The sequence below is a fragment of the Arachis duranensis genome, chromosome 3 (assembly GCF_000817695.3).
Source record: "Arachis duranensis cultivar V14167 chromosome 3, aradu.V14167.gnm2.J7QH, whole genome shotgun sequence".
Taxonomy (NCBI): domain Eukaryota; kingdom Viridiplantae; phylum Streptophyta; class Magnoliopsida; order Fabales; family Fabaceae; genus Arachis; species Arachis duranensis.
Genome location: NC_029774.3, coordinates 15,575,563 through 15,587,305, shown reverse-complemented (window position 1 = coordinate 15,587,305; position 11,743 = coordinate 15,575,563).

Below are 11,743 nucleotides of genomic sequence, written 5' to 3'. Positions count from 1 at the left end.
GAATTAACTTAACTAAATGTAAAGCTTTATATATAGGAATGATAACTAGATTTGCATGACTCATTTAGGTAGTTGCATCTAGGATAGATTGCATTGCATGAGATCCCACCATTTCACCTTCACTATTTTCTCTTGGATTTAGCATGAGGACATGCTATTGTTTAAATGTGGGGAGGTTGATAAACCCATATTTTATGACATATTTTGTGCTGAATTTAAGTGATTTATTCAATCCTTCACCCACTTATGCATGTGAAATTGCATGGTTTTACCTTCCCTTCTTATTATGTGATGTATGTGAAAAACATGTTTCCTAGGCTTTAAAAATATTAATTTTAATTACCTTGTATTGTCATTCGATGCCGTGATTTGTGTGTTAAGTATTTTCAGATCTTCTAAGGCAGGAATGATTTAAAGGATGGAAAGGAGACATACAAAAATAGAAGGAAAGCATAAAATGGAGTTTTTGAAGAAACTGGCAGTGACACGTCCGCATGAACGACGCGGACGCGTGATTTGCACAAAAAAGGATCGACGCGAGCGCATGGATGAGGCGAACGCGTGACTCGCGAAATACAACTGATGCGGGCGCATGACTGACGCAACCGCGTGGAAGAGCAACACTCCAGATGACGCGACTGCGTGACCCACGCAGACGCGTGATGTGCGCGATCTGCAGAATTTGCAGAAGTTGTCCTCAGTGATTTTCGGGCCTTTTGGCCCAGATCCAAACCCAGAGAACACAGATTGAAGGATTATAAATGGAAGGATCCACCCATTCATAAAGGAGGAGAGAAATACACACTTTTAAGGATTTTAGATGTAGTTTTTAGTGAGAGAGGTTCCCTCCTCTCTCTTAGGATTAGGATTAGGATTTTTAGAACTTAAGAATACTTTTATCTCATCTTTATCAGGTTCAATATCTTTTTATTTCGACTTCTCTTAATTGTTGATTATTGATATTGATTATTTGACTTGTGACTCTTCATGTTTGGATTGATTTTATTTTATTAATGCAATTGAGGTATTTCAGACTTATATATTATTGATGCTTGGGCTCTATCCAAATTATTTTCACTCAAGTAGATTTTATTCCCTTTTGGCTTTGGTTGATTAATTGGTAACTCTTGAGTTGTCAAACTCAACAGTGGTTGAAATTGGCATATTCTAATTGATCTAGATCGCTGTAAAGCTAGTATTCCCACAGGGATTGACTAGGACTTGAGGATCAAACTAATTAGTCCACTTGACTTTCCTCTGCTTTAGTAAAGGTTAATTAAGTGGGAGAAAAATCCAATTCTCATCACAATTGATAAGGACAACTGGATAGGACTTCCAGTTTTCATACATTGCCAAAAGTTTCTATTAGATATTAATTTATTAATTCTTGCAATCTATTTCTCTTGCTTAAAACCTTTTCAACCCCAAAAACACTGTTTTCCATAACCAATAATAAATCATACTTCCCTGCAATTCCTTGAGAAGACGACCCGAGGTTTGAATACTTCGGTTTATAAATTTATTGGGTTTTGTTACTTGTGACAACCAAAATGTTTGTACGAAAGGATTTTCTGTTGGTTTAGAATCTATACTCACAACGTGATTATATTTTTGTAAAATTCTTTACTAGCAAAAATCCTAACGTCACACCCAATTATCATTCCAGATGGATATCTTTTCATCATTTCCAATTCTTCAAATGACATTAGTGCTGAATTGGTTCCAAATCCTTGAAATACCTTTCCAACCATTCAAACTACTAGCTTTAGAAAGGACCTTAGGAATCGGCTAATTCGCACACCCGTATTTTCCTTTCATAACTCAGACCCATAGGGACTGATTATCTTGAATAAGACCCCAAGCTAATTTCATGAGGAATAAAGCATCAGTTTCTTTCGCCTTTCGAATACCTAGTCCTTCCATATTCTTTGACTTACAAATAGTATCCCACTTTATTAAATGGATCTTTTTGTTTGCTTCAGTTTCTCCCCAAAGAAAGTATCTACAAATCTTGTCAATTTGATTACAAACTTTCTTCAAAATCTTCATTGTTTGCATCACATAGCTAAGGATAGATGCCAAGACTGACTGGATGAGGGTGCATCTTCCTGCAAATGAGAGTGTTTTCATATTTTAGTTGGAAACTTTAGCCTTCATTTTGTCAATGATGAATTGAAAATGTTGCTTGTTGCACTTCTCATGAATGAGGAAAAGACCAAGGTACTTTCCTAAGTTACAAGTTAGGTTGATGCCCAAGTGTTGACTGAGTTCCTGCTTGATGGTGTGATTTACGTTCTTTGAGAAGAAAACACAAGATTTCTGAAGATTCACCCTTTGGCCAGAGCTATCACAGAAAACCTTAAGTGTTTCCCTTATGACCTCCACTTGATCCTTACTAGCTTGTGCAAATAAGACTAAATCATCTGCAAAGTAAAAGATGAGAGAGTTTAGGCCCATTTCTAGATAGCATAATAGGTTTTCACTTCCTATCATTAACTCGAGAATTAATAAGGTGAGAAAGTCTCTCAATACAAAGTACAAAAAGATAAGGTGAGAGGGCATCTCCTTGTCTAATGTCTCTGGAGGGACGAAACTCTTCTGATGGAGACCCATTCCAAATAAGATTTATAGTTGGCGTAGTTATGCAATGTTCAATAACACTAATCAAGCTCTCTGGTAGATGTGTCTCTGGTGCACGAAATTGTGATCTCTTATAATGGCATTCAACTTGGTGTGCACATTTACTAACTCAGCACTTTCTTCACAACCTCGCATAACTAACCAGCAAGTGCATTGGGTCATCCAAGTAATAAACCTTACGTGAGTAAGGGTCGATCCCACGGAGATTGTTGGTATGAAGCAAGCTATGGTCATCTTGTAGATCTCAGTTAGGCGGATAATAATTGGTTATGGAGTTTTCAAATAATAATAATAAATAATCAGAAAATAAAGATAGAAATACTTAGGTAAATCATTGATGGGAATGTCAGACAGGCGTATGAAGATGCTGTGCTCCTTCTGAATCTCTGTTTTCCTACTGCCTTCATCCAATCTTTCTTACTCCTTTCCATGGCAAGTTGTATGTAGGGCATCACCGTTGTCAATGGCTACATCCCATCCTCTCAGTGAAAAAGATCCAAATGCTCTGTCACGGCACGACTAATCATCTGTCGGTTTTCAATCATGTCGGAATAGAATCCCTTGATTCTTTTGCGTTTGTCATCACGCCCAACAATCGCGAGTTTGAAGTTCGTCACAGTCATTCAATCCCGGAATCCTACTCGGAATACCACAGACAAGGTTTAGACTTTCTGGATTCTCATGAATGCCGCCATCAATTCTAGCTTATACCACGAAGACTCTGATCTCACGGAATGGAAGGCTCAGTTGTCAGGCAAGGGCAACCATGCGTCGTGCATCAGGAATCCAAGAGATACACACTCTAGCTTCCACTTGTAGAACGGAAGTGGTCGTCAAGCACGCGTTCATAGGGACGGATGATGATGAGTGTCACGGATCATCACATCCATCAGATTGAAGTACGAGTAGTATCATAGAACAGAAATAAGATTGAATTTGAATAAAAGATAGTAGTAATTGCATTAAAACTCGAGGTACAGCAGAGGTCCACACCCTTAATCTATGGTGTGTAGAAACTCCACCGTTGAAAATACATAAGTGATGAAGGTTCAGGCATGGCCGAATGGCCAGCCCCCAAAACGTGATCAATAGTCTCCTAAGATGAATAATGGAATAAAACCGAGACCAAATATGTAACGTGGTCAAAAGACACTGAATACAATAGTAAAATGTCTTATTTATACTAGACTAGATACTAGGGTTTACAGAAGTAAGTAATTGATGCAGAAATCCACTTTCGGGGCCCACTTGGTGTGTGCTTGGGCTGAGCTTGAGCTTTACACGTGCAGAGGCTCCTTTTGGAGTTGAACGCCAAGTTGTAACGTGTTTTTGGCGTTCAACTCTGGTTCGTGACGTGTTTCTGGTGTTTGACTCCAGAATGCAGCATGGAACTGGCGTTGAGTGCCATTTGGAGTTCTGTAGCTCCAAAAAATCCATTTCGAGTGTAGGGAGGTCAGAATCCAACAGCATCAGCAGTCCTTTGTCAGCCTTTTATCAGAGTTTTGCTCAAGTCCCTCAATTTCAGCCAGAAAATACCTAAAATCACAGAAAAACACACAAACTCATAGTAAAGTCCAGAAATGTGAATTTAGCATAAAAACTAATGAAAACATCCCTAAAAGTAGCTAGATTATACTTAAAACTATCTAAAAACAATGCCAAAAAGCGTATAAATTATCCGCTCATCAGTCTCCCTGAGGGTATGTAAGATGAAATCCCAATTGAGCCCATCATATGTCTTCTCCAAGTCAATCCTGATCGCCATAAGGCCTTTTTCGCAGTTCTTTGTCCTCATAGAATGAATCACTTCTTGAGATACCAAAATATTATCTGTACTAACCCTTTTTGGAACAAAATTAGCTTTGGTATTAACAATAAGAAAAGACATATGTGGTTTTAGCCTTTCTACAACAATCTTAGAAATAATCTTATAGACAACATTACAGAGACTAATAGGTCTAAATTAAGTAAAATTCTCAGGAGCAGAAACTTTAGGAATAATAGGGATAAAAGTCTGGTTAACATTCACGATATTCCTAGGTTCCTGAAAGATATACTGAACCCAAGTAACCAAAGAGTCCTTGATAGTGTCCCAAGAGAATTGGAAGGATTTAGCTGGAATTCCATCTCTCCTTGAGACTTTCCACCTTCCCATATTGCAAACAGCCTTCTTAACTTTCTCTTATGATATGTCCTTCTTTATTTCCTTGATATCATCATCCATAAGCCTAGGAAAGAAATCTGTCAAGGGAAAAGGAAAACAAATCTGATAAGAAGAATATAAATTTTTAAAGAAGCATACTCCCATATTCTTAAGCGGAACAGGATCCTCAATCCAAGAGCCATGGCTGTCCATAAGAGACGTGACTCAGTTCCTTCTTCTGCGTCCATTAGCTTTCTGATGGAAATATCTAGTGTTTTTATCCCCTAAACTGGATAGTATTACACCTAAACATTTGTTGCCAATAGCTTTCTTCTTGGATGGAAATGACTTCATGATCCTTCCAAAGATCTTTCTGAAGTTTATCCAAGAAGGGGTTTTGACCAAAGGATAACTGATAAACCACTATTTTATGATTTATATTATGCTCAATTGAGTGGTTTCTATCAAGTCTTTGCTCACTTATTCATATAAATTGCATGGTTTTACAATTTCATCCTTATTCCTTAATATATGTGAAAATATGTTTCCTAGACCATAAAATTATTAATTTTAATTATCCTTTATCACCATTCGATGCCATGATCCGTGTGTTGAGTATTTTCAGGCTCTATAGGGTAGGAATGACTTAGAGAATAGAAAGGAAACACGCAAAAGTGGAAGGAACGCACAAAAATGAACGCATGGACGATGCGGACGCATGCCTAGCGCAAATCACGAGCGACGCATACACATGACATGAAAAACTTCCAAATGACACGCACACGTGACCCACGCGCACGCGTGACGGACGCCACGTGCAGAAAGTTGCAGAATTCGCACCTAGCAATTTCTGGTCCCTTTTTCGGCCCAAATCCCAAGCCCAGAAAACACAGATTAGAGGCTATAGAGTGGGGAAATGCATCCATTCATGAGGGAGAACATTCATTATCACAATTTTAGGTTTTAGATGTAGTTTTCTAGAGAGAGAGGCTCTTTCCTCTCTCTTAGGTTTTAGGATTTAGGATTTCTTTTAGTTTTAGGTTCATTCCAGGTTCAATGTTCCTTTACTTTAATTTCTCTTCTACTTTTATTTATTCTATTATTTTAGTTTGTTAATATTGGTTTACGAACTCCATGTTAGGATTGATTTTCTTATTTAATGCACATTGATGTATTTCAGATTTAAGATTGCTTTCTTCAAATTCATGTTTTTGATGCTTCCAATTTAATTTAGATTTTTCCTCCCTTTGCTTTGGTTGAGTAATTGGTGACACTTGAGTTATCAAACTCAGCTGTTGATTAAAAATTGGAATTTGCTGATTGATTTAGATCCATCTAAAGCTAGTCTTTCCATAGGAATTGACTAGGACTTGAGGAATCAAATTGATTAGTCCACTTGACTTTCCTTTATTTAGTAAGCGTTAACTAAGTGGGAGCAATAAACAATTCTCATTACACCTGATAAGGATAACTAGGATGGGATTTCCAGTTCTTATACCTTGCAAGGGTGTTCATGATAATTAATTTACTTTATTGTTAATTTATTTCCTTGTTCCCTATTTCAAAAACCCAAAAATATACCCTTTTTCCATAACCAATAATAAATCATACTTCCCTGCAATTCCTTGAGAGCCGACCCGAGGTTTCAATACTTCGGTTATAAATTTTATTGGGTTTACTTTAGTGACAAACAAGTTTTTTGTACAAAAGGATTTTTGTTGGTTTAGAAGCTATACTTTCAACGAGAATTTATTTGTAAAATTCTTTACTGGTAAGAATCCGTTCGTCAATAACTTCTTATTAATGCCATCCATATGAAGAAGGATACGGTTCTTCTTTTGGATGATATGATTGAAGACTTCTTTATTCCAAAACTTTGCTTTCTCCGTAAACAAATCTATGTTAAGGATAAGGTCTCCTTTTTTATCCCAACTACTGTCTACTAGCTCCTTGTAATTATCATGGAGAATCTGTAACGACCCAACTTCTAGCACGTCATGACCAATGCTAGCCGCTAGCCGCTACTACACAGCTTTTCCTAAAGACTCTAGACCTTATATTAAATATATACATATGAGCCTGTAGTGCTAATCGAGATCGTGTGTGAGATATATAGATATAAGAAAATAGATAATAGTTAAATAGATAATATATACATGAAGCATAGAAAATACAGAAAACATAGTAATATCATGCATATATGCCCGAAGGCTCATTTAGTACATAATAATTCACACCGGGTTACGTCGTTAGTTATTCATGAAAATATTTACAGACTCCATATTTATACTAACAGGCCTCGACTCACAAGAGTCACCCTAGTCTGGAACCTATTCTAACTTGTTTATATAGGTATTTACAAAAGCACCTAGCCCTCTAAAAGTCTATACAAAGCAAGGGCAAAGACAACTACTACTACTGCTACTATTATAACTACTGTTGGTCATCGATCTCTGGTAGCTGAAGAAACACAGAAGTACTGTGTGGAAGTAAGAGAAGTCGCTCTGACCCTTCGGTAATGCTATTGATGCTCGCTAGTCCCAAGGCTGGAAACTCAAAGAAGATCTCGCCAGTTTGCATCTGCAGAATGGGGAAGTAAGGGGTGAGAACCTAAGGTTCCCAGTAGGGTACTACACAGGAATCCTATGAGGTTCCATAGCCTAAGTCTAAGACTTCGCACAGTTAGGTCGGTAAGTCACACAAACAAGTACAAGCACAAGTATATGGTAGAATAGTAAACAAAGATAAAGTACAGGAAGCAGAGACAAAATACAATCACAGGTACAAGTAAGCAACCACAAACATAGATAATGCAGCAACCAAGTATGATGCATGTCTAGTCCTATACAGGGCATGAGCTCATGCGTCGGTTGACTACCCGCAACTCGACGTTACCTAGGAACTAGTCCTAGATATAGTTTCCCAATTGCGTCCGTCCGTGTATACGTGCCGATATGGTTAAGCATATCACCAGTCCGTGAGAACAGGAAATTGTCGCAAAGTTTGACGCCATAATATATGCACAAAGGGGAAACACAGTTTTAGCAATCATTGGGTAAATACCCCCTCCAAACAACCTCTAGCACCTTGGGATTTACAGTTCTTTTTCTGCGGCACATCTCAATAAACTTTATCTCTAAGGGACTTTTCTGCTCTTCTTTTTAAATAAAATTTGTGTCCGATCCTTTCTTAAAATATCCCAGCCTTGTCACACTTTACCATTATGTTCTTGAAATTTTTGTACATTTCCAATTTTACTCTTTTTGTACATAACTTCATTTTTCTAGTTTTCATTAGGCTTTTATTGACACTTTCACCACTAGTGTACTTCACCATTTTACCCTCATATTTTTTTTAAAAGACCTTCTTTCCCTTCATTAAATTAATTAGTAATTTTTAATTTTGATTTTATGCCTAAAATTACTAATATGTCCCTAAGTACTCTAGTTTATCGTTTAACCTGATTTAGCATCAAAATGTTACCGGATTAATCCTAATATTTTTCTATGACCAAATTATACATAATACTTTTAATTAATGTCAATTTTACCCTTAGGGACCTAAAAGATCATTTCACCTTTTATTAATTTATTTACTTATTCTAGTTACCACTTTTTACCATTTTACTTCTAACTTTTACTAAAGCTTTTATTTAGACTTGAAAATTTATTATAATTAAAATTTTGACTCAACAAATTTATATAATTACTATCTTATCCCTAATGATACTAAGTTCAAAATTTTATTTATTTTTCATTTAAATTATATGTTAACTCTCTTTTTACCCAAAAATGACCATAACACCCTTTTTACTTTTACACCTTTGTTCCATAGGATTAAAAATAAGTTTTATAACCTCTTTTTAACCCTTATACACGTGAATTTCATGATCATTTAGTGGCTAAATTTTCAGGGATGCAATTTTTCATTTTTATCTACTGTTAGTGACTTTTAAGGCTTGAAACTTAAATCCCAAGGGCTCTATTAATTTTTTACAGTCACATACATTTTCCAAAAGTAAATAGCTTCATATATCACTCAAATAATATTCCAAAAATAGAGAAGTATCACTGAATTTCAAAATTAAGAATCAAGCACAAAATCACCACAAAGTGACTTATATAAACACTGAAAACAAGAACAAATATACTCTAACTAATTCTAATCCTTATCTATTATGTAATTCAATTAGTAAACCTTTTTCACACTAGAAAACGTGCATACAAGGGCAGAAACACAGCTGGTGGTGGTGAGTTTCATTTTTGGGCCTAAAGTGTCGCAAAACGTCAAAATTTAACCACGGTGAGCTCAAAACTCCTTAACTCCTTAAGCATGCTCCATGGGTGCTTCAAAAGGAGATCTCAATATATAGAGAAGAGTAAGAATTCATCATGGTTACTGTTTATTTTTAAAAGAAAAATAAAAGGAGAAAGAACAAGAGTTTACCTAGCCGAATTCGGCATAAAGCAAAGATTGGCAGAAACGGACAAGAGTTTGTGCTTGTATGGTTTGAGTCCTTGAAGAACACTTGAAGAATAGTGTATGAATGGTGAGATAACAGGCTGAAAAATGTAGGTAGCATGTGCAAAATTTTTTCTCTTTCTCTCTCAAGAATTTGGTCAAAAGATTGTAAAAATGTGTAAAGTGTTTTGTGAATTTTGTGGCAAATGCTTCCTTAAATAAAAAAATCAAAGTCTTAGTGAGTTTATGATGGTAAAAGGGGCTGAAATTTTTGTGGTCAAGGGCTGAGCTTCAATTAATAAGGGGCGTGAAAACGAGGAAGCTTGGTCAGCATTTACGTGTCGAGCTTATCCAGGGTTAACCACAGTTAGTTACTTGAGGTTAAAAGCACAGCAAAGAGGGGTAAAAGGTTGAGATAGTCTCGTCCCAGAGGCTAAAAAGGAGATACAAGTTACTTGGATGCCAAGTAAGAAGATTTGGGGTCTCTAGGAGTCGTTTGCGGAATACTAATCAGAAATTCGGTTCGGGTAACTTTTACTGTGTTATAAAATAATTAATGGCTAATATCTATTCTTAAAGGAGTAAATCATGAATGGATGGCTAATACAAATTTTGAGGCACATTTAGTTAGGTAAAAATTATTTTGACCACTGATTCTGAAGTTTTCATTTACTAGAGTTTTTCTCGACGCACGCAAAACCGTCACTAAAAGTGAATTCCCGTCTCAAAAATTCTCTAGTAAGGAAAATAAACCAATGGGAAGCTAATATTTATTATTTACTAGTCAAACTTGACTTAGAGGGATTAATTATCCTCATAAAGTCAATTTTGACCATATTAATTGTCTTTTTCTTAATTTTTTTCTTTTTTTTACCATTGAGCTAGCCTCACTATTTCTTATTAGGCCGTGGTTCAAAATTTTGCAAAGTAAATTTAAAATAGCCGAAAAATTCTATTTACTGAAAATCGGGTTCTTACAAAATCCAAGGAGCTACGAACCTAAAAGGCTTCACTCCTCCATAATTATTGTTCTGATTAAAGTCCAAAAGGAGAGGGAGATGATCCAATTTGAGTTCTAGAAGATGTTTAACACCTGCATTAGAAAAAGCATTAACAAGTTTTACATTGCAAATAAATCTATCAAGTCTGCGTTTTGTTTACCCTGCTGCCAAGTAAAGGGTGGCCTGGTAAAACCCAAACCGCTGACACCACACTTAAGGATACAAGAATAAAATATGTTACTATCTTGAGAGAGATTTGTACTTCCTCCCGTATTGTTAGCCGATAAGATGAAGTTAAAATCTCCACCTAAGCACCATGGTCCTAATATGTTAGGAGCTAATCTTTTCAGAGACTCTCGTAAAGTCCTTCTATTTGCTGGTTGTGGGCTTCCATAGACAGCAGTGAGCTGGTGCGGAATTTATAACCACAAACTAACAAGCAAGTGCACTGGGTCATACCAAGTAATACCTCAGGTGAGTGAGGGTCGATCCCACGAGGATTGATGGATCAAACAACAATAATTGAGTGATTAGCTTAGTCAGACAAACAGAAAATGGTTTTGAAGATTCAACATCATTAACAATAAATTCAGAATATTAGAAAGACAGGCAAGTAAATAAGTTGGGAAAAACAATATGAAGAAGGCAGTTAAGCCTTCAGAGTTATCTATTTTTCAGATTGACTTTTCTTATTGACTTATTTTAATCATGCAAGATTTAATTCATGGCAAACTATATGTGACTAGACCCTAATTCCTTAGACCTTTCTAGTCTCCTCTAACTTTCATCAACTGCCAATTCCTTGGTCAATTAATTCCAGTTAGGGGGTGAAGTTTAATTCTAGTTATTATGCCACAAAAATCCTAATTACCCAAATATAAGAGGATTATATGTCACATATCCCGTTAAGTCCAGATAAATAGAAATTTAGGAGAATATGTTTTCAAGCTGTTGTTCAAGTAATGAGCTTTTCCAAGTTATACATGAACTTAATTAGAAAGAAGGTCATACTTCCATTCCACCCAATTTCATAAGATAAAGAGCGAAAACAATTCTTGAATTATAAATCAAAATATGAATTAAAATAGAAAAATAATAGTATTAATCCATACAATAGACAGAGCTCCTAACCTTAACATTGGAGGTTTAGTTGCTCATGGTTCAGAGAGAGAATAAGGATTTAGGTAAACTGTAAAGTGCAGAATGAAAATTGGCATAGAATCTTATCATCTTTTATATCTTAATCCTAATTAATTTAAACTCTAATTTCTAAAATTAAAATAATATCTTTTCCTATTTTAAAATTTAAATTTAAATCAGAATTAATTAAATAATCTGCGCCTTGTAACGTGGGGACCACTTGGCTTCACTGGATCCGTGCCTAACTTGGCAAAGAGCTGCACCTTACTTGAGTGCTAAAATGGGGCCCAGAAATTGCCCCCTGCGTTTTCTGCGTTTTCTGCACGTGACGCATATCACGCGTACGCATCAGGTACGT